This window comes from Ascaphus truei, chromosome 1, assembly GCF_040206685.1.
Source record: "Ascaphus truei isolate aAscTru1 chromosome 1, aAscTru1.hap1, whole genome shotgun sequence".
Classification (NCBI taxonomy): Eukaryota; Metazoa; Chordata; class Amphibia; order Anura; family Ascaphidae; genus Ascaphus; species Ascaphus truei.
This window is the reverse complement of record NC_134483.1, coordinates 246,930,877-246,954,751: the sequence shown is the minus strand read 5'-3', so window position 1 is coordinate 246,954,751 and position 23,875 is coordinate 246,930,877. Positions and strand designations below refer to the sequence as shown.

The following is a 23,875-nucleotide window of genomic DNA, read 5'->3' as shown; positions in this document are numbered from 1 at the left end:
CTCTAACAACTAGCTATTAACTAGCTAACATTCTGCAGCAGACACACAGCTCACACTGTCAGCCTGCAGACATCCACACACGCTGCACACACTGCGCCCAGCACATGCAGCAACACACACACACGCAGCTGCAATCACACACAGCCACCTGAATCCCGCAGCAAATCCACTGCTCGCACGCTGTGCCTATTTGCCAGTGCGCACAGCCCTATCCACTGTGGCACTGCCAAACTGCACCTTCCACACCTAAGGGTCACCTCCTTATCTAGGGCCATCCCTCTTCAGTTACCCCCTGCCCTTACCGGGAATTGGGGCCTGCCTGGGGACCTAAGGAGAACCCTTACCTGGTGCAGGAGCCACACGCTCCTTACACCCTTCCTACTCCTTCCTTCTCCTCTTCCTGACTCACGCATGCAAAGCCCGGGAAATGTATCTATATTCCCGGGCTGAGCTTCCTCCAGCCCTATTGGCCACACTCAGGCACCTGATGCCTGTCTCCCTAAGCCTCCTGGGAGTTGTAGTCCCCAGGGGCTGCCTAAAGCATTGGGGCCGCGTGCGCACTTGCCCTGCGCATGCGCGAACCCCTAATGGCCGCCTCAATCTCCCTCTACACTTCCCTACTCTCGCGCGATCTCTCCCTATCCCTGGAGTCCTATCGCGCGCTTGCCGCCTCCTGCGCATGCGCGAACTAACGCGCAATGGCGGCGCACTTTCCTCCAGCCGCCGAGCCAGTGGCAACGCGATCGCGGCCCTAGCGACGGCCCGATCGCGTCCCCGGCAACCGGCCTGCGCCGCGATACCTAGCGCTGCTCCCTGCTCTGGCCCCCACCCTCGCGAAGTGCCGGCGGGTCCGTCGCAGCCTCCGGCGGCACCCGCTACCACACGGCACTCCCGGAGAGGGGCCAGGGAGGGAAAAACAACCTCGGGGCTACATATATATGTATGTGTGCTTGTTCTATAGATGCCTATGTTTGGTGTTAATTAATAAATAATGTGTACATTGTGATCACAAAGACTAAGGTCTATTTGATTTTCAAGGATGATACATATCACTATATATATATATATATATATATATATATATATAAGGAAAGAGAAAGAAACAGGCGCACACCTAGTAGAAAAAACAAATAGGTAGCGCTATATCCCACAGTGAGCTGGCAGCCTATGATATAACCCTGACCCCTAGTCAGGCTATGGAAGTGGAAAAAAAGTTATATCAGTGGCGCTCAACACTGTAATGATCAAAACAATTCTGATAGATAATATAGAATATACAACCAGAGCCACGGAAATCGCCCGTCCGAATGGATGCTCCACGTGGTAAGGGTGAACATGTAAATATACAAAGAAATCAAATCATAGCATAATACTGTAAAACATACACATAAATGAACAAACAACACTTAACAGACGCTGAGAACAACAGGTAACTAATCACAATGGCATTTAATATGGCATATCATTAATATCATAAAATACACTTATAACACATAAAAACATATATTAGGTTCAGGCAAGAATCTCCAACTCGGGTGGGGGTACCTGCTTACCGAAAACAAGATGTTATCAGGCAATGGATAATTCAAAGAGTATCCCCTCTTATGGATAGCTGCTGCTGCTGCTGTTGTTAACACCTGGGCTCAGACAAGGAGTCTCTTATGGGCAGGGACAGGTTTTTCCAGCTAGCTGCGTCTGCCTCAGTCCTCTCCCAGCACTGCGGCACCGTCCACGCACGGCAGAAGCTCCAGGACCGCACACACAGATACTTCCTGGTCTGCCCGCGCCACACGCCACCCGGTGGTTCCGTGAGGTCCCTACTACTCGGGTGTGAGTGCTGTACCCTTCCGAAGTTGGGAGCTGTGAGCTGTGGGAAATCAAATGCTGGCGTAGGAACATCCGGCATTTCAGCATTGCTTTGTTTGGTGCGTGTGGCGCGGGCAGACCAGGAAGTATCTGTGTGTGCGGTCCTGGAGCTTCTGCCGTGCGTGGACGGTGCCGCAGTGCTGGGAGAGGACTGAGGCAGACGCAGCTAGCTGGAAAAACCTGCCCTGCCCATAAGAGACTCCTCGTCTGAGCCCAGGTGTTAACAACAGCAGCAGCAGCAGCAGCTATCCATAAGAGGGGATACTATTTGAATTATCCATTGCCTGATAACATCTTGTTTTCGGTAAGCAGGTACCCCCACCCGAGTTGGAGATTCTTGCCTGAACCTGATATATGTTTTTATGTACTATTTTATGTGTTATAAGTGTATTTTATGATATTAATGATATGCCATATTAAATGCCATTGTGATTAGTTACCTGTTGTTCTCAGCGTCTGTTAAGTGTTGTTTGTTCATTTATGTGTATGTTTTACAGTATTATGCTATGATTTGATTTCTTTGTATATTTACATGTTCACCCTTACCACGTGGAGCATCCATTCGGACAGGCGCACACCTAGTGCATTACTACCACAATAAAAATGTATTAAAGGAACATAAAATCTAACAAATGCCCACTCACAAAGGTACAGCAAATATAAGCGTGTATGAGATAGGCTCTCATGTGCCAAACAGCTCGATCACCAGCGTCCGGCTGCAGTCAATGGCGTCGTCACGTGAGTCTCCTCCGTGGAACCGGAACCGGAAGAGGGATCCTTCGCCCTTGGTGTTCAAATAGGACAGGTCCCTCCAGGAAACAAAAGCCTCCAATGACTAATGTGATAGGGATTCGGCTCGTGAGAGCCGCACACGAGAGCCAAAGTTCTCTGATCAAGTAGCTGCAGTGATCGTGGGCAATGGCGGCCGGAATCTAGCCACGCCCTACGCGTTTCGTCATCAAATGACAACTTCTTCAGGGGAAATCCATTAATAGCTACTGTCTCTCTAAATAATATCCATATATATATATATATATATCAATTGGGTAATTTAGCGGCGCTACTTCAATTTTTTGCTTGTTTTATATATATATATATATATATATATATATATATATATATATATCCAATAAAGGAGATTTTTTATTTATTTATTTATTTTATTTATCTATTTATTTTTTCACCAGACCAAATAGGTGCAGAAACTGCTGAACATAGTGGTTTGTAATGGTGAGAACACCTGGCATGTATTCAGGCAGACACTCCTAATGCTGGAGCAAATGCCATTTAGCACTTATAGGTACTACAGAATTATAAATAGGATTTAAAGTCAGAATGTTGCGCTTCCCATGATGAAGGCTCCAAAATGTTCTGACAAGGTAACGCAACTGACCTCTCCGATTAGCCTGCGCACCAGGGAGTGACGCTAGGACATACCCAACATATGTTTCACCTGATAGGCTTCATAATTCATACATCACTATATATATATATATATATATATATATATATATATATATATATATATATATCTATCTATATCTATCTATATCTATATCTATCTATATCTATCTATATCTATCTATCTATCTATCTATCTATCTATATCTATCTATATCTATCTATATCTATCTATATCTATCTATATCTATCTATATCTATATCTATATCTATATCTATATATATATATATATGTATCCTTTCCCCAATTTGTATTAAAGCTGCAGTTCAGTCTTTTTTTTTTTTTTTTTTAATTTATTTTTTTACTTCAATAGTTTCATGTGTGCAATCTCTTATTACCTAAAGAACTGTATAGCTGCAGGTCAATTCGTTCTCCATCTATTGATAGGCAAAATTTGGTGACATAATTAGAGCTGGCATATGTTTTTCTTCTGCTGCTGTCTCTCAGTGGAAGCTCATGAATATTCATGAGCACTCCTGCACTGACATGTGCTAGAGGGAGGGCAGGGCTGACAAAGGGGTGTGCCAGAGCTTGTGACAGGACATGAAGCGGCAGTGCCTTAGCAAATGGCTGTTAAAATAGAATACAAGAAAATTGGTCTTTCAAAGTTGTTTTTTTAAAAACAGAAAATGCTAAAAGTATTTTTTCTTACTACAGAACTGATTTATTAAAAAAAACACACATGCAGGATATTGACTGAACTGCAGCTTTAAATGTAGAAACAATATTAAACTATGGGCCGTGCGCTTTTCTCCTTCTTTCATAGATATAAATATTAAAAAACCACACACAAAGATGTAGCGCTAAGGAGGAATATCGATATTAGTAGTGTAGGATAATAAATTATTATACTTAAATAGTGAAATAATTACATATTAAACTAAACTATATATTGAAACAAACCATAACGTGACCAGTGATAAAAAGAATAAGTCCAAAATTGTTCCACTTGGTAAAAATCCAGAGAGGTGATAGTCCCAACAAAACAGATCCAGGGAGCACTTTGCAGCTTCAGATGAAGTGGTATAGCCAACCACTATAAAATCTAAAAAAAAAAAAAAAGAGAAGCGCAGGCTCCATAGCATGTAACTGTATAACAAATTGGTACATTTATTAAAACCAGCAGCCCCAAGGAATTACACTTACAGGATTAAAAAACAAACATTCATTGGAGAGAAATCTGTTGGGTGTCAACCACTGGGGTGGGAGAGTCCGGATAAAGCAGGGTGCACCTGATCAGATGGTAGCCACATACAGCTCCTCCAACAAGCTGGGGCCAATCCGCTGTGCCTGTCAGTGCTTCCACGTCCTCTGCTCCTGCTTCAGTAAGGTGCCGGCAGTAGGAAAATCAGCTGGCTAGACTTCTGGAACACTAGAGAACTCCACGAGCACGCACCCTCACGTGATGACGTCACCGTTCCTACGCGTTTCGTCACTCTACGTGACTTCATCAGCGGATATTTGATTGGTCAATAAAAGCCAATGAAATAGGCTGAGGTTCAAGTAGAGCTATTCTCACTATATGAATACTGATTCAACAAATTTATAAATTTGTATATTACATGTGTATTTATACTTATAATATTACTCAACTAAACAATGATAAATAGTTGGATTGTTCACACCATATACCAAGAATACCCTAACTAATAATTAAAAAAGAATCCTTATTAAATTGGCTGTTATTGACCAATTAAACAACCCCTGACGAAGTCACGAAGCGTGACGTAATGCGTAGGGATGGTGACGTCATCACGTGAGCGTGCGTGCATGTGGAGTTCTCTGGCATTCCAGCAGTATAGCCAGCTAATTTTCCAACTGCCAGTACCTGGCTGAAGCAGAAGCAGAGAACGTGGAGGCACTGACAGGCACAGCGGATCGGCGCTAGCTCGTGGCAGGAGCTGTATGTGGCTGATCAGGTGCACCCTGCTTGTTCCGGACTCCCCCACCCCCGTGGTTGACCCCCAACAGAGATTTCTCTCCAATGAATGTTTGTTTTTTAATCCTGTAAGTGCAATTCAGTACAAGTACAGGCTGCTGGTTTTAATAAATGTACCAATTTGTTATACAGTTACACAGGCGACACGTTTTATCCGAGCACGGCTAGCACCGCAAGCCGGGGGATGCCCCGGCGTGCTAGCCGCACTCCCTCAGCGTGCCGCACATCACCGATGCACGGTCACGCGTCATCGGGTGCCTGCGCCCCCTGTACGCGCGTCCAGGGCTCCCCGAGGGAGCCCTGGTGTCCCGCGATGTGGGGGACGGCGGCAGGGGGTTCCGGGGGACCCGGCGGACCCGGCAGTGGGAGGGAGAAAGCCCCGATCGGAGGGCGCTCCTCCGCAGCTTCGGCGTGCGCCCGGCACCCTCCGGCGCGCGCCAGGTTACTGCTGCGGCCGAGAACGGGCAAATGCTCAAATAAACTCGGCCGCAGCAGTACATGCTATGGAGCCTGCGCTTCTCTTTGTTTTATATATATATATATATAGTTAGACGTGTGCAGAGGTACGCAATGGAACTGTTTTAAGGTGAAATTAAAATAAGGCTTTATTGCCTGTTTCCTTAAGTAGCACAGCAAACATGAAAACAACGAAAACACAAACGCCCTATCTGCAGGGCTGGATGGTTAATCCCATTACCACCCTATTCCCCAAAGTCTCAAGAGATACCTTAAAGCAGGTGGCCCTCCATGTCAGTCTCTGGCAGGTTTCTGGGTCCTCTGTGTCCAGGAAATATAGGTGTCTGGGTGTCTTTATCTCAGCACACCGTTGTGCTCAAGACAGTGTCTCTGTGCAGGCTTCTCTGCTTTCCTCTCTCAGCTCACGAAAGGTGAGTTAAGGAAATCTGTCTTTCCTTCCTTGGTTCAGCCCCCAATTGAGAGACTAAGGAATCCTCCCTTCCTGTCTCAGAACAGGCTATTTCTCAGAGATCTGTGATTAGGCAGCTGGAGATGGTTGATTGCACACCAGCAATCAACCAGCACACTGCTGGATTAGAGGTAAGTTTCTGAACAGGGAAAATCCCTGTTACATACCTCCCCTGTTTGTGGGAAGCTCAGGCTTACCATGGCCGAAGACCATTCTTCCACTCTTATTCGAGATATCACTGTGAGTCGAATGAGAGTGGATGGAGGAAGAGAACCCTCAGTCCCACTGGGATTGGAGCCCATTCTCCAGTTTTTGTGTCTCCTCCCGAAGGTGCTTGAGATCAGCACTCTTAAGTCGCTCGAGGAGGACTTTTTCCAAGTATAGTCTTTTTACTGAGTTTGTGGTCATGAGATTTCCTTTGCGTCGGGCGCTCCTCTTTTTGTAGGCAGACTGTATGGCGACAGTTGCAGAGCGTTTAAGAATAGCCCTTTGAGTTTTCCGCTCTTGAAGCTGTCTTTCTGCACTATTTTCACTCAATAGAGTTGCTAGTTCAGCTTCTTTGGGATTGAGTTGCAATTCCACCTTCCTCAGCTAAGGATTCTTCTGGTTTTGATTCTGCACGTATACCTTTTTTTGTTGCCTGTTGGGTGGCTGAAGGTTTAGCTAGTGCTTGTTTAAACTTTTCAACTTTGTTTTTCAGGTGAGCGGTGTTCCCAGCTCTCACTGTACCCTTGTCTTCATGGGTTTTATTTGCTGTGGAATACGGACGCTTGGGCAGGGTCAATACCTTTTCTTATAGTACTGTAATCTCATCTGCAAGAGATCCCTGTTTCTTGAGTGCATCCTGCAATTCTCCTCTCGGGGTATTCATCTCCTCCCTGTACTTTCTCTGAGATTGCTTCCACATCTCCATAATATTATGAAGCACTGTGAATTTCTTTGCTTGGGCCGCAGCTACTTGTCTCAGTTTCTGGACCTTCTTTTGCTCCCTCTTGTACCGCGTCACCTGGCCTCTAAGCTTGACCTTTAGCAATGCTCTGGTGATGCTCAGGGTAGCCTTCAGTCTCTCTTGCTGCTTTGCGGGGACACACTGGATAATCAGATGTTCCTACAGCACTTGTATTTCTTTAGCAGCCTGCAGATTCTCTTCCTGCAGAGTTCGCTGCTTCTCCTCTGCATTTTGAAGGTGTGTACGCAGACCTTGCAGTTGGTTCTGCAGTCGGTGCTCTGCTTCAAACTTTTCATCTTCCAAAATTTTCTTAATTTTTTCAAGCTCGTGCAGCTTTTCATTCTTTTTATTGACGTGGTCTGTCAAATCAGAATTTTCTTCTTTCAGTCTTAAATTTTCTCTTTTTGCTGTCTGTAATATTCAGGGCCTCCTTGTAGTCCTCCCTCCATTTACGCACATCTGCTTTGAGAATGACAGTTTCCTGGCGTGAGACTTCCATCTCTAGGTTGAGGGTCTGAAGCTCCTTCTGAGAGACTTTGCGATCTATATTAAGAATGAGGTTAGTTTTTTGAGATATGTCCAGCTCCTCAGCGAGACTGTGGTTCCTTTTTAGAGACTTCCAGTTCTGTGCAGCAACTGCTGATCTCTTGGTATGAGGCATCCAGTGCTATGCGGAGAGTATGAACCGCTTTCTGGGATATGTCCACCCTTGTCTGGACACTGGTGATCTCCTGGTGTGAGGCATTCAGTTCTATGCGGAGTGTATGTACCTCATTCTGAGAGACTTCCACCTCTCTTTGGCACTTGCGAACCTCTTGCTGAAAGACTGTAATCTCCTTCAGTGCCTCCTCATACTTCTGCTTCAGATTAGCAATCATTCTATCAGATTGACTCTGCTTTTCATCCATGGTGGTAATAGTAGCATTTGCTGTATCTAGATCTGTCCTTAGATCCTCCAAGTCAGTCCCGGATTTAGAGTCCATTGCGAGAACAGTCTTCTGTAGCTCAGCATTATCTTCCCTCTCCAGTTTCAATTGTTCACAGAGCATATCACAGTCATGCCTGGCAGTTTTCAGGACAGCTTCAGGGCTGTCAAGGGATCGTCACTCATTGGTTCCGGCTCCGCTTCCCTGGTATGGTTGGTTGAGGGTTTCTCACTATTGGCACTGGGCAGACACTACTTTGGGGTACACGACTTCTGCCTTGGGCTCTCTGGATATTTGGTCATCCGCGGGATGAATTCTTCATTTTCTCTAGGTTGCATGGCATCTCGTTACCCCTTTTCCTTCGCGGGATCTGCGGACATGTCTGTTCCTTTCACGGTAAGTGAAGACCCGCTTTTCTTTTTCCGCCTTATTGTTTTGGATGACTCCGTCCCATCAGGAATACTGGGGTCTCCATCTTTATTTGAAACTTCAGCAGCTTCACTGTATACGCCAGGCTTTTCTTGCAGTTGCGTTAGCTGACAGGAATATTCAGTGATCTGCTGCTCCTGCTGTTTCTGTTGTCGATCACATTAGTTATCATAGATAGCGGTCTTTTCGGTTCATACCGAATTCAGGCACCCACACCATTCTTGGGGTGTTTTGTGGGTGTGGCTCGGTTTGGGTTCCCCATAAGAGATGTCTTCCTCCTTATCGGACCGGAAGGGCCACTCTTCTGTGGGGTAGGATTCATTACAGAAACGCCACATCTTGTCCTCCATTTTGGGGCTATCAGTTGTATTTTTCTTCCTGAACTCAGGAGGCGCTATTGCAGCTGTTGTCACTGTATTCGTTAGAACCCCAAATTGTGGTAGTCCTACCGGTGGGCATATTTTGCTTGTAGAGATCGTAGCTCTCACAGGCAGCTCTATAGACTTTTTCTTTTTCTTCCCTTTGGTAAGTTTTACAATATTAGCAGTACTGTGCATGCATTCACTATCATCGTCTGAATAAGGCCTGAAGGGACACTTCTCCGTGTGGTGGGGTTCTTTACACCAGGAACACATTTTCTTCCCCATTTTTGCAGAGTCTGTATTTGACTTCAGCTGGGCGGCCATTTTAAATTCCCAGGTTTTTTTTCCACCACCACACAGGTGTATTCTTCACCTTGACCTATTGGGGCACTCTTTCTTTAAATACAATGCTTGCTAGCTGCCCATTTCCTTGCTTCAGCAGAGGCATTAGCCTCACACCATTTAAAAAAAAGAAAACAATAAACAAAGCCTAGCTCCTCTGGCACGCTAACTCACTTCTTGAACCCTGACTACGGCTGGAAGGCAAAGCCCCTTTTTCAACAACCATATTACACATTATTGTGATAGGCCAGTAAGGTTGTAAGGAATCCGCTCCACGGTTTACTGGTTACCTTACCTTGCAGACCGGTGCAGTTCTGGAACAGCTTTCCTGAGGTTTGCTGCAGCCTGGATTCACTCAAAGCAATACACACTCCCTCTGGTATCTACTGCAGCTGTGCAGCCTTTCATTGCAAACTATACTTGCATTCACTCATTAGGGGCAGGACCTTCACACCCCCGCCGGGGATTGGCCCGCTGGCCTTTAAGTATTGCTTGCCCATAATGCTCCTTGCCGAGCATAGTCCTAACTGGATGTCAACTGTTTTGCCACAAGCTCTCGCTTGTTCTCCTTTGCTGATACCAGGTTCCGCCCTGCGTCCTTCAGCTTCCTTCAAGCCGCTTGTTCTCCCATGCTGATTCCAGGTTACGTCCTGCATCCTTAAGCTCCCTTCAAGCCGCTTGTTCCCTTATGCTGATACGGAGGTATTCCCTGCGTCCTTCAGCTTCTGTTCCCCTGTGCTGAAGCAGAGGTTTCGTCCCTGCGTCCTTCAGCCTCCTGGATTCCTGCACTAAAGTAAAGGTTCGTCCCTGCGTTCTGCAGTCTCCTGGATTCCTGCACTGAAGCGGAGGTTTCCCTGTATCTACAGCTTCCTGGTTCCTGGGGCCTACTCTTTCCCTAATATAGAGAGGCCGTGTCCTGGTTCCTGCGCTGAAACAGTGGATTCCCTTGCCCGCTCAGGACTTTTGCGTTGTAGCACTGGTGCACCCGTGCAGCAAGACGGTGTGCTATTCTGGTCTGCCTACCATCTCCTGTGACCAGCACCATGGGCCATGGTCGTCGATCGCGCAAAGGCCAACCCCGCGCTCCTAAGCTGAAGCGGGTCTCTCCTATCTCCTTATTGCCGAACTCCTGCATGGACAATGTTTATCCTGACGTCTCCTGTTCTGACCCTGGCTTGTACAACGACGACGCTGTCTTCTCTAATCCTGATCCTGCGACATATGACTACGAACTGCGCAATCCGGATCAGCCTGCGCGGTCTCAGGTCGGTGCTTTTACAACCCCACCTCAGCCTCGCGGTCCGACCCTGGTTTGTGGCGAGCAGAACCCTGACAGTATGCTCGGCCCTACAAACTCGGACCCCGCTGAGGTGTGGGTTAGTAAGTTTTTTCCTAAAAACCTGTCCCAGCCTGTAGACCAGTCCCAGTTTGAGAATAATTATTTGTGCGATATAATACCTCTGATGGAAGATCCGTTTATGTTGGAGGGCTTGACTCCCTTGCAAAAGAAATGCCGTAATAATCTGGTTTATAAGGCTTACTGCCTCAGAGACTTAAAACAGTATCTGGCCAGTGTTTTGGCCATTGCTAACATTGCTTGCTCCCCTGATTCCCCTTTAACTGGGGAGGAGCTGAGTCCTGTGGAACTGGTCAACGCCTGTAGTACACTCAATGCCCTGACTTTATCTTTGGACATTCCTATAGTATTCCCGGAACCTTCCGTCATGGTGGCTCTCGCTCACGAGACGCTGCATTTACTTTCCCGTGCATTGGATGATTGCTTGTTAAAACAGGATCGTCTCTTAGCCGCTCACGCCGTCGTTTGGCGGTATCCCTCGGCTACCAGTCCTGTTGCTAAACCGGGGGACGTATCTCTCTCTCCGGGAGATGACCAAACAGAACTATTACCAATATCTCCCAACGTAGCAACTGCCACAGTCCCAAGCTCTGATTGTATGCCCGGGTTCCCTGACACTAATGATATGTCTACATTAACCCCTGCCGATCAGTCCTGTGAGGTCCCCTTGGAGAACACATATGTGTCACTAACTAACACTAAGGTTCTTGTATCAGAGAATAAGTCCCTTGGTTCTCCTATTTCTAGCTTTGAATCCCTCTCTCTAGGTCTTGAGGGTTTTCCAGCTTTAAACTCTGCTAGACAGTCCTGCGCGCTTTCCCCGTCAGAGAAAGAATCCCTAAGTTCTGTTCCCAGGGTTATTTCTGTATTAACCTCTGTGGGGCAGCTCTCTGAGTTTCCTTTGGTAAATCCCTGTTCTCTGTCAGCCACGGTCACGCCCCTAGCTTCAGACGAGAGATTCCTGCTCTCTTCTAATACAGAGAAAAGGTTACCTATGTATTACTCTCAGGCATTGTCTGCATTAACCCCTGTAAATTCTTGCTGCCTCCAAGTTAATGCCTTCGTTGTAGCCTCAGAGAATGAGTCCACAAGTCAGACAGCAGAGGTTGCATTGAGGGATTCCCATAACCGTACAGAGTCTCTAGATATTCTTTGCTATAAATCCCCTGCTTCAGCTCAGGTTTCGTCTCCGGAGACTTCGGCTAAAGTTCTGGTTCCTGTTAAATGTATTCAGGAGTCAGGTTTTTCCCTAAGCTTAGTCGCAGAGTTCCTTCTCCCGGGTATTTCACTGAACCAGCCTGTCGCCCACATAGCGGTGATCCCTGCTTCAGCGCATAGTTCCCACATTATGGAGTCTGCAGTAAGTTCTGGTTTCCCAGACATTCCTTACCAAATACCTACTTCAGAGACCAGTACAGTTATGATTAACCCCCGTGTACTGTCTGAGTTCTCCTCCTCTTTAAGCTTAGGGTTAAAGGCATACAGTAGTCTGTATGTCTCTCCTGGGGTTCATATTGTGTTCCCAGGAATGTTTGCGGACGCACGGTTTTCTCCCAAAAGTGACGCTTTTTCATATAGATCAGTAAAAAGCTTGCATACTGTTTCCCTTTTCGCTGAATTGTGTCTTACTAGTTTTGAGACTCTGAGAGGTAATGATTCTCCTTCTGATTCTGAGGCTCTTTCTATAAGGAGTATCCTGTCTGGGGGCTCTCCTGATTTCTCTCTCCAGGCTAATCCTTTGGGGATCAGCATATCTGCGGTCACTCCCTTAGTACTGTCTGAGGACACCATGCACATATTACAAGTCCTGGGGTTTAAATTTGAGCTTTTTAGCTGTCCTGCCTTTGCTGAAACCCAGTCCCTCAGTACTGTGTCTAAATATGTCCCAGCAAACATGGGGTTACTCGGGGGGGAGATTAAAGCTCCTGTCTTAAAGGGTATTTTTTCTCACATGTCCAGCAAATTTAGTATCTCAGTAAGTGTTTCTATGTCACTTATCAATACATCTGATTTTTTCTCTAATCAAACCCAGATACCCTCACTATCGGTTAGGAGTCCTGTGATCAGAGATTTTGCACTAGAAAACACACCAATTCATGTTTTTGTCAGGTTAGGTACCCCTGTGGTTAGGGCCATTGCAGTTTTAGAGAAGACTCTTTGTACTCCTAAGGTGCATGTCATTAAGAGTTTTCATAGTTCATACTTGCTGCTTGTTGATTCTCAGGGCCCTGTCATTGAGGTACAGACTTCAGCTTCTGATGTTAGCTTCCCTCCCACCACTACCCTGGCTCTGCCTTTTTCTCAAGCTACTGATTTGAAGATCCCAGGGACTATTCCTGATTCACTGACAATATTATCTCCCAATGAAGATTTCCCAGTATTGGAGAGCTCTACTGTTGTTTGCTTCTCTGCTCCTGCTAAACCATGGTTTTGTCCCTCGGAATTTTCGGTTGCCCCTGTTATTTCCTCTCAGTTGGAAATACTCTGTACGTATCCCAAGATTTCGGTCCCTATGCCTGGTTTACTGCTTGCCTTGTCACCTTCCATACCAATACCGGGAGATGCTTCTAACCAGCCTATACCCTTACTAACCATTACTTGGGAGTCTTCTAGAGGAAAAATTCCTCGCAAATTCCAACATGCAGTGGTCAGCCAAGACTTTTTCTGTTACAAAGTTCCTCCTGGTGTATTCGATCAACTATCAGGGCCGCTGATCCTAGATTCAGGTTTCTTTATTAAGGACTGGGCTTTCAGTGGGGGTTCTTCTACTGTTTTTGCTCTGGAACTCTCTGGTTCTTCACAGCCCTGGATTTCCAAGACATTTTGCGAGGCAAGCCATGTACCAAGGATGTTTCCTCCATCAGTCTTATATCCTAGAACTGTACTCACCAAAGAACTGCTCGTTTACGGATGCCCTTTCTACCTAAAGAATTTTAGGAACAACTCAATGTCCCCAAGGCCCATGGATGGTCCTGTCTGGCCACAGTTCTCACCGGGGGGTGGGGGTACACTAAGGACTAATCATGAGTCTCTGGAGTACGACTCTAGCCCCAATCCTAGACGGTTCAGCAACAATTCCCGGGCCTCCAACTCTATGAGTGCTCATGTTCGCCCGGAGGTCTCGCGTGAAGGGGGGGGTACTGTAAGGAATCCGCTCCACGGTTTACTGGTTACCTTACCTTGCAGACCGGTGCAGTTCTGGAACAGCTTTCCTGAGGTTTGCTGCAGCCTGGATTCACTCAAAGCAATACACACTCCCTCTGGTATCTACTGCAGCTGTGCAGCCTTTCATTGCAAACTATACTTGCATTCACTCATTAGGGGCAGGACCTTCACACCCCCGCCGGGGATTGGCCCGCTGGCCTTTAAGTATTGCTTGCCCATAATGCTCCTTGCCGAGCATAGTCCTAACTGGATGTCAACTGTTTTGCCACAAGCTCTCGCTTGTTCTCCTTTGCTGATACCAGGTTCCGCCCTGCGTCCTTCAGCTTCCTTCAAGCCGCTTGTTCTCCCATGCTGATTCCAGGTTACGTCCTGCATCCTTCAGCTCCCTTCAAGCCGCTTGTTCCCTTATGCTGATACGGAGGTATTCCCTGCGTCCTTCAGCTTCTGTTCCCCTGTGCTGAAGCAGAGGTTTCGTCCCTGCGTCCTTCAGCCTCCTGGATTCCTGCACTAAAGTAGAGGTTCGTCCCTGCGTTCTGCAGTCTCCTGGATTCCTGCACTGAAGCGGAGGTTTCCCTGTATCTACAGCTTCCTGGTTCCTGGGGCCTACTCTTTCCCTAATATAGAGAGGCCGTGTCCTGGTTCCTGCGCTGAAACAGTGGATTCCCTTGCCCGCTCAGGACTTTTGCGTTGTAGCACTGGTGCACCCGTGCAGCAAGACGGTGTGCTATTCTGGTCTGCCTACCATCTCCTGTGACCAGCACCATGGGCCATGGTCGTCGATCGCGCAAAGGCCAACCCCGCGCTCCTAAGCTGAAGCGGGTCTCTCCTATCTCCTTATTGCCGAACTCCTGCATGGACAATGTTTATCCTGACGTCTCCTGTTCTGACCCTGGCTTGTACAACGACGACGCTGTCTTCTCTAATCCTGATCCTGCGACATATGACTACGAACTGCGCAATCCGGATCAGCCTGCGCGGTCTCAGGTCGGTGCTTTTACAACCGCACCTCAGCCTCGCGGTCCGACCCTGGTTTGTGGCGAGCAGAACCCTGACAAAGGTTTACCTGCTTCAGCACAGTCTCTCTCTCTCTCTCCTCTTGGAATCGGGGAAAAGAGTCCATCTGGCTTTGTTCAGTGCAGTGTAGCCCTTTAATTCTGGTCTCTGCTGCAGGTGAATCTTTGTTTTTGTTTCTCAGGCTGTTTACAGACTGCATGCAGGCAAAAAGCAAAAAAAAAAAATTCACAGGCAATCTCCGGGGCCCCTTTTAACTTCAAGGGCCACTTCTCATCCCAACTTCTGACACCATATGTAAGGGACGTGTTCAGAGGCACGCAATGGAGACTGTTTACAGTGAAACTTAAATGAGGCTTTATTGCGCCTGTCGCTTTAAACACAGCAAACATGTGAAAATCCGCAATCAAAATCTGCTCCACTTTGGAGTATATTTACACTTGTAGTCCAGCCCTCTTTAACTGCGTGGTAGCCCAGCGATTCACCAGCCCAAATCATAGAGACATAGATATTTGATATATAGATAGATAACATTATAAGAAAGTCTTATCTGTCTTTTCTAGTTGTAGGGTGGAGGCTTCTCTTTTTCCTGGCTTACTGCCTTTTCCTCAGGCTATTTCCGCATTCAGGTTTAGCAGTCTTATTTGTCAGCTGGCAGTCTTTTGGCAGCTCAAGACATCTGTGCTTCCTCGCTCAGTCCCACTTGTGAGACTCGGGGATCTCCGCTCTTTCTGCTTTCTGGGTCAGCTCAGCTCACGTGTGAGCTCAGGAAGAATCTCTCTTCCTGTCTTAGAGGCAGGCTTTTCTGACACCTGTAATCAGCCAGGTGGTGTTGGTTAATTGTCTACCAGCAGTTAACCACCACACTGCTGGATTAGAGGCACATTTTTGATCAGGTATAAATCCCCTGTTACAGGCCCCTTTGAACTTCAAGGGCCACCTCTCATCCTAACTAAAACATCAGTCGCAGGCAAGCAATCCGCCAGCACCAGCACAGGCTTCCAATAACGGTCCGACCGTCAGTGAAAACCTGGTAACTGACAACCCTTGCTGTCTGTCCCCGCCAGGATTCCTGCAGTCTGAGCTGTATTTCGCATACAGATTCCAGCAAGCTTGCATGTACCTAAGCGATTTCCAGCCTCAACAGCGGACTACAGGTGTAGTAGTCCCGCTGTCACCTGTCAACTACATGTATAATCAAGAATACGGAACTGGCAGTGCCTCGGCGCCAGCTGATTGGCAAAGTCTATGGTGAGAAATGTTGCCGTATTTTATTCTGTTTTTGAAATATCAATATCAATGCACAGTCAAGCGATTCTCCTGTAAGCAATATCATTGGCTGAGCAGCTTCTACAGTAGATACTGAACAATTGGTGGAAAGCTAGGTGCATGCGCATTGGAACCTTCTTGAAACGCATATGCGTGTCATCACATCGATAGTAGGCGCATGCGCATGTGAACAGGAGACGCCCCCCGAGAAAATTATTGGTGGGACTGACTGTGGGAACTTCTTTAAGGGACTGCATCACCATTACAGTAAAACTTTTACTTTTGTTTTCCCTCAGAAAAGAAAACTTTGTCATCTCATGTGGAAAACCGCAAATGGAGGGATTTCGATGGATAATATCGCTTTGTGTTACAATGCCTGCACAATGCTGAATCGGATTTAAAAAACCACGTACCGGAGTCTACAGTTTAGTGGCCGTTGTTATTGATTAGGATAGAATACTGTAACTGAGAGCTTCATAGAAAACCTGAAACAGTATGCTGTTTTCAGACCGTATACAATACTTTTTTATATATACGTACTGTATAATAAACCCAAAAAATAAAAAGTATGCATTTATTCTACATGTATCCACTACATATGTGTATTCTATACCCGTAAAGCATGTATTGTTTTAATACTCTTGTGATGTACTGTACAGTGCAGAGCATGCCTACAGTATACAGTACAGTACTGCACAGTATGCCTGGACAGTACTGTACAGTATGTTCTAGAAACACTGTATTTTGTTACAGTATAAAAGGAGACAATGGAACAATTTAAAACAAATCAACATTTTATTTATTGGTGGAGTAAGTACAAAAACATTTATTTACAAATACAATTTAACAACATTTTAAGTGTACAGCAATGCAAAACATTAACAGGTGTATGGTTTACTGCTAGTGAAAACATTTATGTCCCGAAGTCAAAACATTTACAGTAGGATGGTGTACAGAACAGTCACTTGTCCGGGATGGGAAGGGAGCGAAGATAGCAGGGATACACCATGAAAAATAAAAAATAAATGCATACAATAGTGTAATAAGTTCTTTTCAATCTGGATAAAACATGTATGTCTTGGCTCTATAGCAATGCCTACTTACAGCAGGTCAAAAGGTAAAAAGCATTGATCTACACAGCAGGTAGAAAGGTGTCAGGATCTTCAGGAACAACAGCCCAGGTTTACAGCATAAGAAATCAGCACCTCAGCTCAGACGTCAGTAGATGTGAGTGGATCAGAGACATGCAAAAGAAAGGCAGACCATAGTGTCGATCGTGCATAAAATTTATATAAACAAACAACAAATTTTAGGAATTGTACTCACATTGTGTACATAATCATAGTTCACATAAGGCTTTACTTGAGGCAAATGGAGTGCTGGTTCAGTGTGGAGCAGCTCACCGGGGATCTTCTCCTTAGACTCACAACAGACCGGGTGGGAGATGGCGTCTGACGTCACATCCGCTGTTGGGGTGACGGCATCCGGTCTTGGAGGCAAACGGTGGGGGAACTCAGCAACTCTGAAGCCTTCAGTAGAAAGAGCAGCTGCAGCAATGAAAATGGCTCTACGCGTTTCGTCATACTAGACAACTTCCTCAGGAGCAATGAATGAACAGTCAGTCAGGCCTGCACAACTCCAGTCCTCGAGGGCCGCAAACAGGCCCGGTTTTAAGAAAACTGGGGCTGTTTTCGGCCCTCGAGGGACTGGAATTGTGCAGGTCTTGTGTACAGTAAGTAAAAACTTTTCTTTATTCATAAAATTTAAAAAATGCAACATCTCCTTTATTAAAGTAGAGAAAGACAAAACATTTACAAAAACATTTACAAAAAATAAACAACAGTTGAACAGTCACACAAATTCGATCCCCACCAGATTGTCCTTCCAGGGCCGATGCCTTGTATGGCGCAAAATGCCATTGATGGAGTCTCGAACGATTTTCATTAAAAGATCTGAAATTGAAAAATAGCGCCGCAATAAATCCACAATAGTCCTTCTTAAATTTTCAGGAAACGCCCTTTTTTCGTGCTTTCCTTCGTAGTTGACATTTTTGGCCCACCCACAGTACACCAAGTAGGACACGTGGTGCTTAAAAATTGGTCACTGTAGGCGGACGCTCACAGAGGTATGCAAGGGAGACTGGTTATGGTGAAATTAAAAAAGGCTTTTATTGCACCTGTTTCCTTAACATCAGGAAACCATCCAAACAAGGGGAAAACAAAGCTTCTATTCACTTGGGAGTATTTCTAGTGAAATACTATGCAATCCACAACTCCCTTTAGATAAGCATGTCTCCCAGCCCCAAACATACACTGGCGACACACTTTATTCGAGCTCGGCTAGTCCCACGAATTCGGGTATACCCGGGTGTATTGAGGTTTGTGACTGTTTTCTGCCCGAGTGCATTGAGGTATTTTCCATGCAGGGATTGAAGCATTTTATTCCCACTGGCTGCAATACTGCACAGTATATATATATATATATACTGCATTACAATTCATGAATTTATGCCATCTGGTAGACACGCGAAGCATTGCAGCCTATTAAATCCTAATCATTATCATTTAACAGATCAGCCGCCCGTCAGCCAGGCATGAACCCAGGCTGGGAAGGCAAACGCAACAGGGCTTGTCAGAGGTGAGGAGCGGCGCATTCCAGGTATCTGCCAGGCACATACTGGGTATTTGCTCGAATAAAGTGTGTCGGTGCAGTATAGCATGAAATGAACAGATATAAAAAGTCTTATAAATGAAAGTCTTATCTGTTAGCTGTGCTGCTGTAGGGGAAGCTTCTCTGCTCTCTTGGAACCGCACCCCTGTGTGCACAGGAAATATCAGGCTCCAGGTTAGAATCTTGTCCCCTTTGTCTTGTGGTCAGCTTGTCTCTCAAGACATCTGGCCTTCCTTGGTTCATCCCAGTTGTGGACTAAAGAATCTCTGCTCTGTCTCCAAGTTCAGCTCAGGTGTGAGCTAAGGAGTCTCACTTCCTGTCTCAAAAGACAGGCTTTTCTAAGCAATCTAATCAGACAGGTGGTGTTTGTTAATTGACTACCAGCAGTTAACCACCACACTGCTGGATTAGAGGCACTTTACCTGAACAGGGATAACTCCCCTGTTACAGTCACTCACTCTTGAACTTCGCAAGCAAGCAGTGGCGAAGTTACAGACGCATGCGCAGTAATCATCAGCTATGTACTGTAGCTACCATCCCAAAGAGGATTACACGCAGGCGCAGAGATGTGATGCTCGGCTAGGGACGATAAAAAGAACAATGACAAGCTTTGGAAATGGAATGGTTCTGGAGAGGTGTCTGTCGATAAGAGGTTCAAATCCTTGAGCGAGCCTTGTGTGTGTGCGTGGGGGAGGGGGGTACAGGGTGAAGCTGCATGAAAGATTAGCTGTACTGTAGTTCAAAGAAATTACATATTTTCAAAAGGCAGGTCATCATAATTATTTGATCATTACACCCCCAAATACATAAAAAGCACACAAATCAACCATGTGCAGTTAAACTCACAGTGTCGCAGTCAAAAGCTACAGCACAGATTGAATATCGTAATATCAAGATGGTTTAGGCAGGCTTGTGGAGAAAATAAAAATAAAATGAGGAGAAAAAAAATATTTTTTTTTTTTGGTCACTCACTCTTGAACTTTGCAAGCAAGTAGTGGCGAAGTTACAGACGCATGCGCAGTAATCATCAGCTATCAAGCAGGAATGTGATTGAAACCAGAAAGACACATTCAAAGGAATGGTGTAGGAGAGGTGTACTGTACTTACTGTAGATAAGATAAAAAGTTGAAATACTGCAGTGCAGTAAATTAGCCTGTGTGTGCGCAGGGGCGAGCGAGGGGAGATGTGATACTGTTACAGATACTGATACTGTTACAGTACATGTCAAATGAGACATACAGCACTGCACATGCATGTATAAATATGCAAATTTACAATTACTGCGCGCGCGCACACGCAGACTGTGTACTGACGTACTGTAGGTTGAACTGCTAAAGTATTAGACTTTGAAGACAACAGCTCACGAACGCCCCCCTGAGTTTTTAGATGGTATTGCAGACAGCGCTAATAAAATGCTAATATTACGAGAGCTAAAATACCGCAATATATTAAGGGGAAAAAAAACATACTGCATCTGCCCGCGGTTATCAGAGTTGCGCCGCTACGGCCGCACTACGATATGTTGGAGGGGGTGTGTTCCCTACCTGTCTTCTGGGTTAGGGGGGATTCCTCTGTCTCGTGTGAAGCTTGAGTCAGATCTGGAAGAAAGCAGTATCGGTTATTTCGGTTTAGTATAGGGCAGTTAAATATATATATATATATATATATATATATATATATATATATATATATATATATATATATATATATATATATATATATATATATGTGTGTGTGCCTACTCTTCTTTTATTATTGTGGTGAATTCACCACTGGAGTTAAAGCTTAACCCATTGTCCAAGATTCTTACTGACCCTGCCTCGAGGTCATCCTGCCACAATATATACATACATACATTTAAAACGTTGAAAATAACCGATTAAGTTACAGTGGGGCTACTTGCGCTCCTTTAAGGAGAGTCTAGGTAGCCACAATGGCACTCAATGTGTACCTAATGAAAACATTGGATTTACCCCATCCGAGTAGTCAGCCACATCTTCATGACCATCTTCGGAACCAATCTCCCCCACTGCTACTGCTGAGGACAACAACAGATGTTATTTTTATATAAAATGAGCTTTGTGGATCTTCATTAAGCTCAAGGAACTTAGGGGCCTATGCAGAGAGCAGCGCTAAAGTAAATCTCGCCATTTTTTTGAGAAATTCGCGCAGAAAACAGCAGAAAATGGCGAGTTACGAAAAACGCGCCATTTTTTTTTCTATTTGTAAATCTTGCCGCGCGGCTGGCGAGAACCTACATCTCGCCAGTTTTAAAAATATCCTAATGCAGAAAGGCGCGAACGGCATCTAGCGGCTGTTAGCGCTAATAAAATGGCGCGATTTTCGACAATTTGCTACGCCAACAAAAGTTGGCAAGAAGCTGGAGCTCGCAGGCTATAGGAAAGGGAAAAAAAATGCGCGTTTTTTTTTTTACACATTTCAGCATCGCGCATCTCTCCATTTTAAACTTGCCACACGCATTCATGCTATAAATTGCAGATTTCGCACATTTCTGCATATGGAGAATAAAACTCTCCAAAAAAGCTACTTTTTATTACCCTCGCCAATTTTTAAATTCGCTGCTCTCTGCATAGGCCCCTTAATGTTCATTGCCGATTTAGGTAATGTCACATTATTTGCCCTAATTTAAGTGTGCTGGGTGGATCGGCTGTAAAAAAGAGATTAATTGATTTATGCTAATCCCTCATTTGAGCCCTAGAGGGTGGCACAACATTAGAAAATAAATTACTGGGAATACAGAACATAGTAACTGCTCTGATCTGTGCACTTTTGTATTTGATGTTCTGGTAATTCATAGTGAGTTAATTAAGATTTCCATTTTCCTGCTAAGGAGTAAAATATATAGACTTCTATTTGACTATGTAATGGAGTTATGTGGGACAGAATCTGGTCTTTTTAATAAGAATATTGCACCTATTTTGGGGATTTGATTCCTCTTGGCCTCGTGAGCCTTTTGAAGCAATAATGCAGATTGGCCACATTTTCTTTTCAAACATTATATGGACCATGTGTGTTCTTTTGGAGCATTGGTAATTATTCCAGGTACTAGGAAAAAAGAATGGTGTAAATAGCGCTATCAATAAAAGTAAAATGAATAATACACAATATAAACACAATGTGATAAGTGACTAAATTTAGGACGGCTGCCAGGAAAAAAAACCTAACCCAAACACAGTTAGTAAAAACACAGAGATAACGATACAGACCGGCGCCTCAAATGTCCAAAACGATATTAAGTCCAAAGAAATACTGCAGTGTCCAATGACGGGGATCCGGTGGTTAGACAGCAGACTCCACAGCAGCAATCATGGTTTTATGCAGGGAAGATAAAGAGAGAAATCATAGCGTGACACTGCATATGAAAAACATATAACTCACACATACAAGACTTACACCACTAACAACACTGACAGAAAGGCTGACAATAAAACAGAGATATTTATTAGAACAAATACTAAAAAGGATAATGAACTAGGGAGCAGGTCTAGGATCCGGTGTGTAAAACCGGAATCCTACTCACAGCAATTCCGTAATGTTCAAGCAGTATTAGCAGGTGGTGCAGTCCGGTTTCAGCTTTAGTCAGGCGCGTGTTGCTTCTGTAATGGCCGCCGGCGCTTCCTCCGATCACTCTCGGGCTTGGCGTCCCTGCAGGCCAACCCTCGCGAGATTTTTCGTCTACACTGACGTCACTCGCTGGGTGGAGCTGTTCGCCGCCGCTTACTCCTCGCTGCACGTCTCTGCCGTCCGCTAGAACTGGATATTGATGCCGAGGTCTGCTCCTTGTAGTGTTCACTCTCCAAATGATCCTTTATTATTCCAGGTACCCACATGTTCCTGAGATATTTAAAAGTGACGTGCAAAAGCAATGTATAATTTATTCCAGTTTCCCAGTACATTATACTGATATCTTTATTCATTTTCATTCTAGCAAAATGCCATCTGTTTCAATGTACCTCACAGATAAAAATTTAGAACAAGTATGTTTTAAGAACTGGAAGATGCTGGAAAAAAAATCCAAGATAGTCATGAGAAACCCCTACCCCTATTTCAAGTATTTTAAAACACAACAGAAATCTGCTGATGATGAGAAACTCTCCCCCAAAATCTAATTTAGTTCTGAATGAAAATGTCTGCATACCAGCAGGAATCAGAGATATTCTTCAGCACTGTATATACATAATCAGTGCTACAGGACTCCCACAGATAGATGTACATATATAAAAATACGTAATCATGTAACCGCCATTTCAATCAGTAAATTTGCACAGCATAGAGATATCCTTTCTGAACACTCACCCACGTCCCCAAATAATAAATAATTCACCGTACTTAACTTGCGGACTAGTTGCAGCAGAGGTATAAATATGTGTTTTGGTTCCCCCACCCCCCTGAAAAATGTTTGAAAGGCCCCCCTCCCAATAAAAAACGCAAAATAAATCCAGTTTCCGGTGTCGGCGGCCTTGCGGACCCCCCTCTCTTTCACCCCCCCTAACACACTTTTTTTCTCTCAGCCCCTCTCATGAACTCCCTCCCTTATGTATTTTGGTCCCCCAACTCACTCATCTCTCCCCCCTCTCTCTCACTTTTCCTCATTGTCTCTCTCTCCCCCTCTTTCTCACTCTTCTTCCCCGTCTCCTACTAATACTCTCTCTCTCTTTCCCCCTATCTCACTGCCCCTCCTCACTCTCAATCCCTCCTCCTCACCCTCAAGCCCCCCGCACACACTCAATTCACCCCCCATACACACTCTCTCAACCCCTTGTGACATAGTCCCAGGATAGTAGGCAGCATTCTGTCTGATTCATAGCAGAAAGTGCAGACATAGGCCTGGGTCCCGCTGCTTCCGACGGCCCGTGTGGCCGCGGACCACCAGCCCCTTTCCTGTAGGGTGGAGGTTCTCGCTGGCTCCTTACTACTTGGCTGACTGCGTGCTGTGACGCGTCAGCCGGCCGATGCTACAAGCTCCTAGTGATTTTCAGCTCTGACGCGTCACGTGGTGCGGCAGTCAGCCAATGATGGAAGGAGGGGAGGGAAGGAGCTAGATGGGAGGCGACTTGGGAGGGGAGCAGGGAAGGAGCTGCGGGGGAAAAGTGTGTGAGTGTGTATATGTGTGTGTGTATGTGTTGTGTGTGGGGGTGGTGGTGGTGGGGTGGACGGCACCACGATCTTCATAAAGTTTTAC

The 23,875-nt window shown here is 45.4% G+C and overlaps 1 long non-coding RNA gene across 1 annotated transcript in view; it reads left to right on the top strand.

Annotated features, from left to right (window-relative positions):
- Positions 1–16,548, top strand: part of LOC142496126 (uncharacterized) — a 60,703-nt gene extending 44,155 nt beyond the window's left edge. The window contains exons 2-3 of the long non-coding RNA XR_012801903.1: positions 15,801–15,984; positions 16,299–16,548. This is a non-coding gene — a long non-coding RNA (uncharacterized LOC142496126). The remainder of the gene's footprint in view (positions 1–15,800; positions 15,985–16,298) is intronic.
- Positions 16,549–23,875: the final 7,327 nt, after the last annotated feature.